At 40.6% G+C, this 8,448-nt stretch overlaps 1 protein-coding gene across 1 annotated transcript in view; it reads left to right on the top strand.

Annotated features, from left to right (window-relative positions):
* The window catches only part of LOC128882164 (beta-2 adrenergic receptor), a 28,402-nt gene continuing 19,954 nt past the window's right edge, over positions 1 to 8,448 (top strand). The window contains exon 1 of the mRNA XM_054133737.1: positions 1 to 1,282. The gene's annotated coding sequence lies outside the window, so the exon portion shown is untranslated. The remainder of the gene's footprint in view (positions 1,283 to 8,448) is intronic.

Raw genomic sequence — 8,448 nt, 5'->3', positions numbered from 1 at the left:
GAGGTCGAAATACTTGAAAATAAATATTGTAATCCGAATGGATAGCTGTGTGCATTTAGTATTCAAACTTTTCAGGACTTTTTAGGTTCTTTAATTCCAATGTTTACATTCTGGAATTAATTTATTTATCGGTGTTGTTGGTTCTCCGTTTACAATGTTCAATTTTTAGAAACAGGTTCGATTTTGTATTTAGTAACAGTACACAGGAATTAATGTCCGTTAGATTAACATATAATAATGTATGAACTAAATCGTAGAATGTTTCCGAATAGGTAGGTGTGTAGAGCTCGTCCAAAAGTCGCAACAAACCTCCCCCAATCTCCTCCAAATTACCACCTCCCCTCTTTCCTCTTCTAAAAAAGACCAAAAAATAAAAAAGTAAAAGCGACGATCTCTGGCATTCAACCGATCGATTCTCGAGGCTCGTCCAGAAATCACAACCGATCTCCTCCGAATTACTTCTTCCTTCTCCCCGCTTTTGCCCTCTGAAAAGGACGAAAAAATAAAAAAATAAAAAAAGGAACCGCCACGAGTGACGCAGCTGCGGCACCCGAGCCTCCAATTGAAAGCGTCGAGAGCTGGTCCCGCGTCGTAACACCCAAACAGCCCCGTTGACCGACATCCCCCGAAAAGCACGTGACTGGTATTCCGTTCGCGTCAGGACATCGGTAAATTCGCGACATGGGGTCCAGCTGGGACGAGGGCCGAGAGGATCTCCCCTAATATCGTGCGCTGGCGAGGAATAGAGCGTTCGCGCGGGGCGCCGTGGCGTCGCGGCGACAGGCTTGGAGCCAATGCGCTGTGAAAATGCCCGGGTGGGAAAGGGTGGATCGGGGGTGGCGCGCAAGCGTCGTCGCGGGTATCGACGCCTCGGCTCCCGGGCAGGGAAAGAAGCGGAATCGGACGGTAGTAGTAAAGCCCAGCTCGGGTCGGCCGAGCGCAAATCCGCGCACTCGGCGGCGACAGTCGCGTCTCGTACGTGTTCCTCGAGTTCTCGTTCGCGTCGCCGTGAGAAAACGGCGTTACACCTTCAGTCAGGATCATGTGCTCGCCGCGAGGACGTCCTGGGAACGGGGCTCGTGTCTCTCAGTGAACATCCTTGGTTCAGTTCGGTTTATGTGTGCGATCCTCTCTCGGTTTCCACGCTGCTTCCGTCCCCGTATCTCTGCCGCCCTCTGTCGCGAACCGGACCAGGGGGGTTAAAAGTGGCGCGAGCGGACCCAGATAGGAGACTGGCGGCGTTCGAGGCGCTGGTGCATGAGATCAGGATGATATCGAGGAGGTACGTGCGCCCGCGGAGGGCTTAACGACGAATAAACGGCAAAGATGGCAGTGGGTCGCTGTGGCGCGACCTCGCGATTATAGGGATGCTGCGTGGACCGGATACGCGGCTCTATTCATTCATGCGCCCGCTACCGTCGCTCTGTTCGTTCATCCGTGGCTACCGTGTTATGCCTGATGTCCACGGGAGAGATTCCCTCCCCGGAGATGCTGTTGAGAGTGCTCCGCAGAGGACCACGGTGTTTGGAGTTAGGCTATGTTCACACGGAGGGTAGCTGATCTAGGGATGAGACGGTTTAGAGGAGATCGGAGAGTCTCGCGATTGCTCGTGGGGAAAGTTGAGGTTGTTTTTCTTGGTGCCTGTGCTGAAACGGGAATTTGTATTAGGACAGGTCACTTCGCAAGTGAACCTGTATTAGGTTTAATTTATATGTTGATAGTATCAGGTTCAAAGATTTTGAATAGTTATCTTCATTCGAACGCACAACTCGAATATTTTCTATGTTTGTTTCATGAAAGGTTATATTAGATAATCACTTCAACGATTTGCCATCAAGAGTTGCTACTCTGTAGTGGATACAGCGTAAGGTTAAGGGCCCTTTCACGCAATCACGCGGGAGCTGATCGAGGGCCGCGATGACTTAGAGCGCTTGGAGAATCTCGCGATTGCTCGTGGGGAAGGTTGTAGTCACTCTTTTTAGAACTTATCCCGAGTAGTAGGGCACATGATCCTATCGCTAGTATGTACCAAATTCTATCAGTTCAGAGTACCAAGCATAAAGAATTTAATAATCATCCTCCTTTATGCATGCGAGACTATTTGTTGTCTCTACTTGTTTCAGGAATTGTGTTAAATGTCCACTTGACCGTGATCAAGGGTTGCTATCAAAAGTAACCTGTGGTAGATACTGAGATTACGATTATGATTGTTTCCATCAGCCATGAGATTGTTTCTCTGATTTCGATAATTGTCTGCATCAGGTACCACGAATCAGGTCTCATAGATTAGTTCCGTCTTTCTTCTTTTCTTTATAATCTTCTTCGTAACTGTTCGAGGGTGCAGTGGACATACAGTTTTATTTATACTACCCTTCTTCTCTTTATTCTCTTTAAATCAAAATTGCAATTTAAGCATCGAATGGTGACAGAAAATGTTGCCATCTCTTCGTGACAATAACAGTGGATGATCAAAATTATTTTCTGTCAACACGTGGAAAATAACATATATTATCTTTTCAGTATTGGCATGACTTCAATAACAATAAAGTATATCCTTCCTTTGTTAGGAATAGTTTTACCTGTTCGTAATAGTGATTAATTTTCTTACGAAAAGCTTTAAAATCGTAATAATATGTTACTAAAGATACAACAATATATTTTGTAACAAAAAGGGCATCGTTGTAACCATGCTTTCGTAATAATATCATCACCAACTGTACGCTCTTAAAAAACACCCGACTGGTTATCATCGTAAAATCAAATTCCCTTTCACTGTCGATCGAACAACACCTGATCCGGGTAAAATCGAATAAACGTCACGAATAAATCGTCACGAAAGGTTTCTATTCGTGCTCTATTATTCGAATGAAATTCTGCCTCCGATTCTGCGACCAGGCAGGTTTCAGAGCGAAGGCACTTCCGCTTGCTCGTGTGGAAGGCTCTTATTCTCGATACCGACTCTCAAGAGTAGAACTCTCAAGTGGACACCAGGCATCACGCTCGTCGTCGGCGACGATGACATCGTCTCGCTAGGCCACGAGGAGGCCTTGCGTCTCGTCGAAGGTTTCGTCGTCCCCAGGGTTGGTTAGAAAGTTGGCCAAAACGTAATTGAAGAAATTACTAACGAATATGACTTGAATAATTTTGGCAATGTTGGACTGCAATGATTAATAATTAAAGAATTTTAGGTATAGTTAGAATTCTTTGTGATTAATGACTGGTAGTTGTGCATACGTGTTATTACAGGATAATAATTGCTACAATGCGGATTTTATGCATTTATAATACAAATATGTTGAATACATGTATATACATGAAAGTACTGAAAAGTACGTGTATTTATCCAACATGAAGTAAAAATATTACATTAATTGTAGAATATATTGTACATATATTGTGTTTACTTTAAAGACTTAAATTCATACCGTTGCATAAATTTCCACAATCTAATAATAATTAACACTAAGATTTTTAAATACAATGAAATGGAAATGTCTACATAGTTAGCCTGTCCAAATAAATACACATGCTCTTCTTATCGATACTAGAATTAATGAAACTTTGTTTTGTTTATCTCAACCAGCAATATATAGGGTCCACGTCATTCTCATAATGTTACGATTCGAATTGATCAGCGAATGATCTTTCCAAGCTCGAAGCTATAGCATTGAACATCGGAAAGGCAATGATGGTTCAAGTTCTCGTTTGCATTTAAGGCTCCTCAACCTTTCGAGTTCCTTCTTCGCTCCATTATTCGATCGAGAATCCGCGGATAATGGAATCCTTCTTCTGTCCGTAATCAAACTTGAATGGATATCTCCGAGACGGAGGGATCCATGAACAATGCGCACCTTTGTGGTTCTTTCTTGCTGTTGATCTTGCACCTTCGTTTCTCGCCGTCTCTCGCATCACCTGCCTCCATCGTTTCCTCGTTACATTCTTTTCCGTTACTTTGCTGGCTGTTGCATTAATCTCGAGATGACTTCTGCTCTGGTAGAAGTCTGAAGTCGCTTGAAGATCTTGTATAGACAGGAGAATCGTTACGATTAGTCAAAATTTCTCCCTTCTGAGTCTAAAAATAGAGAAGAGAAATTATAAATATTTGTACGTGTGAATGTTCGCATGTATATACAGTCTCACGAGTATTCATAAGAAAACTTATATCTGAAAAGTTTATATTTGAAATCTGGTATGGCAATTTCTATAATATGACGCTATTAAATTTTTTAAGAAAGAATGATAATTACCTGACCTAGTCTATCCCAGATTACCTCAAACAAGTCTGGATCTAACCCAATCAAACAACCCCTCACTGATCACACTTAATTTTGTTTTTTTTTTTTGTAATCGCCGATATAAAAAATTTTCAAAATTACCCCTTCTTCTTCCAAGCTTAATATTCTTTTTAAAAACGTCTACCCACCAAAGATACAAAAATTCTCTACGTTTCGTACCGATACGAAGGTTCAGCGACAACGTTGCCAGCTTTCTCTCTTTGCGTTTCCTTCTCGTTCTCCAGGCTGAACCCTTTCATCCCCCTTTTTACAGTGTGCCCCACGTTCGGCTTCCTTTGATGTATGCGCAGCACACACCCACAGCCACGTGCTAGTATAGAACCCACACGCATACACAGACGTAAAACACCGCCGTTCGAAAATTGATGTCACGAGGCGAGGAGAGCGGAAAATACACAGATACACGTACATCGACGCCGGATGTACATTGACTCGGCACCTATCTGTGTGCTCCCGTCAGCTTATCGCGACATGCGCATCATTGGGCAAATATTCGGTTAACTAAACAAGAGAGGCCGACCGATATGTGTGCACGTCACCGTGTGCAGCGGTTGTACGCGGTGTGACACGACGTTGGTTGCACTGGGGGTGGTTAAAGGTAGAGAGGGTGAGCTCCAGGTTGCAACTGGATGTTCGTACGCGGAGCATGGGCCTTCTCTTGCTTCGACGATCACCGGAGTGCTTCACATGGAAAAAAAGCCACCCCAACCCGCCTTGCAATGCTGCTCCCTCGACTCTTCTTTTATTTTTCCTGCTCCTATTGCTCGTCTCTCATTTCTCTCCATCCGTTGGCCGTTCTATGCTAATCGTTGTCAGGCTACGAGGATGATGTTAGATGCAATTATTAATGAAATTTGTTGGTAGCGTTTCTACAGACTTACAATTTTGTCTCGAGACTATTGAAGATTAAATCATTCACGTGTACTAGTATTTAATTGTGTAACCTATCCAGATTTATTTTCTCCACCGCCTCACCTTCGAAATTAATTTTTTTAGTTACATAATGAAAAGTTCCGTCACCCATTCATGGGTGACGTGGTGATCGACGTGTCGAAGTAATTGTTTTTGCACTTATTAGCTTTGTGATGCTATAATTTATTCGATACACGAATGATAGCAGGATGTCGCGTGAGTTAGTGCAGTGGTAGATTAACATGCTAAATGATTTATGAAGGTCTTTTATTTCTTGCTATGTCAGTTGGATGCAATTACAGAAGTAATATATATCGACGGTGGGTTGAAATAACTGTATTTTCACTTATTAATTTTGTAATAGTATAATTTATTTAGCACACTAACGGCAGCAGTGGATGTCACGCGAGCCAGTGCAATGGTAGTTTAATATAATTGATAATTTAAGATGGTCTTTTATTTCCTCCTGCGAGGATAATGTTAGGTATATTAAAAGAGGCATTATATCAAGTGAAAAAAGACGAAATAATGAAGACATATTACCTACACGTCATCTTGCACATATACCAGAGCAAAAGATTTTTACAATTTGTAATTACGAAGTTGATAAGTACAAATATGAATCAATATATATATATATACAACATGATTCCATAAATATGAAAGTAATTAAACATAAATCTAATAGGTAATATATACAAGAATTTTATACAATGTATTAATATATAAATACAAGAAATGTAAAAGAACGTAAAACAAACACGCATTAAATTAAATAATCAAGGAGACTAAGAACAACCAAACAAAAAAAAAAACAATTGATCATTCCAAGTTTAAGCCCGTGTGAATGAAAATTAGAACAATAACGGTTAAGAAGTTCTTATTATGACGTTTCAGTAGTAAGAACTGTGTCAGATTTGTTTCTCCCTAAATTGTGTCGTGACACCGACAAGACTAATTGTAAGGATCTTCTTCTAAACTGTGTCGTGGGCTTAAAAAGGTTAAGAACCACTGAAATAATTGATTCGAGTCGACGAGACGGAACGTGGCTGCGGAGTCGCGACAACGAGCTATCGCGGGGGTTGTTACGTTTGCCAATGGTTTAAATTAAGTGGTCCTCGATTCGAGAAAATCAGACGAACTGTTACATTGTAGATAAATTGATTTCAGGGTAATTTGTTTCAGTCTGTAATTGTACCATTTATACTAAAATTTTCACATCAATTTACCACTTACCTGTGGTCTTCCTTACTCTGCACTCTTGATTAGTCTGTTGTTCTTTTATTAGATTTTATCCTTGGCCCCTTTTTGAGCAAAAAATTCAAATCAGAAGATGAAAGTAAGACAAGTATTCGTTAAATTCAAGTATTTTATTTCATTTTTATACTGTGTATATATTTTGTTCTAGCCTCGATTATCGATCTTTTTCATATACTTATACATTTATTACAACAATTACGCCCATGTTTAATTTAAATCAATTGATTTATTAACCTCTTCAGGAATGATTTTTGTTCTTTTCAAAAATTTTACAAGTATTTTCGATACAATTTTTCACTCATAGCGTGACACAAAATATTCGCTGCACCCCATTGGACTTTTTCCCAATCGTTACGCACGCGAGCCAATCGACGACGTTTTGGAGAGCACTAGAAGCATTTTATCAGCAAGTGTTCATTTTCATTCCGCGATTGAAATTGAAATGACAAAATTGCCGTCGCGCGACAAAGGGACGGCTCGATCGTCGAATAACAGCGTCGAGTTTTAATCCGATGCGCGTTTCCTCGTTGTTATCGTTCCTCCCCTTTTTGTTCGTTTGCCGGTTCGAAAAACTGTTGGCCGTTCGTCGCATGCCAGTTCGACGTTTAATTATGCGCTTCGGGTGCATTCACGGGAACGAAGAATATCGATAAGCGGACCCCACCGAGCGGAACTTTTCTCATTAATTGAAGCACACAGCGCAAAACCGGCGTGACGGGAGGGCGCAATCACTTTTACTATATAGGGCAAAATTCAGAAAGCGGGACGCTGGCTGAGCCGTAACTTGATTTAAAGGTTTAATAAAGTCGGCCACGTGGATTAATTCGCTTTTGAGCGACGCTCGCGAAAATGATTTGCAGCTTGATGAAAATCCGCAAGGGAAATTGATTACGGTACGGATAAACGCGGGTTTTCGCGAGTCTGGGCCAACGGTTTCGATTCGTTGGTATTTTCAGCGACAGGTCGTATTTCGTATCGCGGAATGAAAGGAACGAATGGAATGAATATTCGATAATTGGAGTTTGTTCGCGAATTTTTTTATAGGGCAGTATTAATGACAGAATTTTTTTAAATTAACGTCCAGGGCTGCGAATATTTTATTAACATACTTTATATGAAATAAAGGAGTATTAATTTCTTTTAAAACTACTTGAATTCTATTGAAACTTCGTTTAGTAAAATCTGGGCTTATACAAATCGTTTTGTGAATTTATCAAATGCAATATTAATATTTGGCATTTTTCACATTCGTCACTTGCTGTTCTGTTTCTGTGAAATACAATAAAAGACGACATATTTTGATGTATTTAATATATAGTATATACTAATACATTCGATATAGTTTTCTTTACTTGGAATAATTGTTGGAATAATATTAATTTATATTCCACTAATATAAATTAATGGTAGTTTTTGGACAAATCAATCGAAGGACGGGGAGTAAAAATGCACGCTCGTAAATGAAGCCACTTTCTGTTTGGTCGATACTCTTGCCCCTGAATGAAAGTATCGCTAATGGTACATGTAATTTTCTCGTGTTCTTGTAATCTCGCTGATCGGTTTCCCGATGCTACGTGACTCACATACGTGCAGCAAATACGCGAGACGTGATTGGCTGGAAGCAACACTGCCGCGTAACTTTCGAATTAGAGCAATTATTTTAACCGTAGCTCGTTACTATCGGGCACGATTAGCGCAATTATTTAAGCTAACGTATCGTTAAAACTAACATTAGTTAGACAATACAAACTCCACTGAGATCGGCAACATACGAAGGTTGTCGAATACCAACTTGAGAAAGTCTGCAAAGCTCACTTCTAAGTCCTCGCTTTTTAAGAAATGATACGAGAAAGCAATTGGTCTTCTGTTAGGCGTAGAAATTAATTCTGAGCTTCTACATTTACATATTGCATTTGTAACGTTTATTTTGTTGAACTATAACTAAAATTTGTTTGGCTTTTCTTTATGAACGAATGGTAAA

This window comes from Hylaeus volcanicus, unplaced genomic scaffold (genome assembly GCF_026283585.1).
Source record: "Hylaeus volcanicus isolate JK05 unplaced genomic scaffold, UHH_iyHylVolc1.0_haploid 12258___fragment_2___debris, whole genome shotgun sequence".
Taxonomy (NCBI): domain Eukaryota; kingdom Metazoa; phylum Arthropoda; class Insecta; order Hymenoptera; family Colletidae; genus Hylaeus; species Hylaeus volcanicus.
Note: the sequence above shows the minus strand (reverse complement) of the source record. Positions and strands in the feature narration are given on the sequence as shown.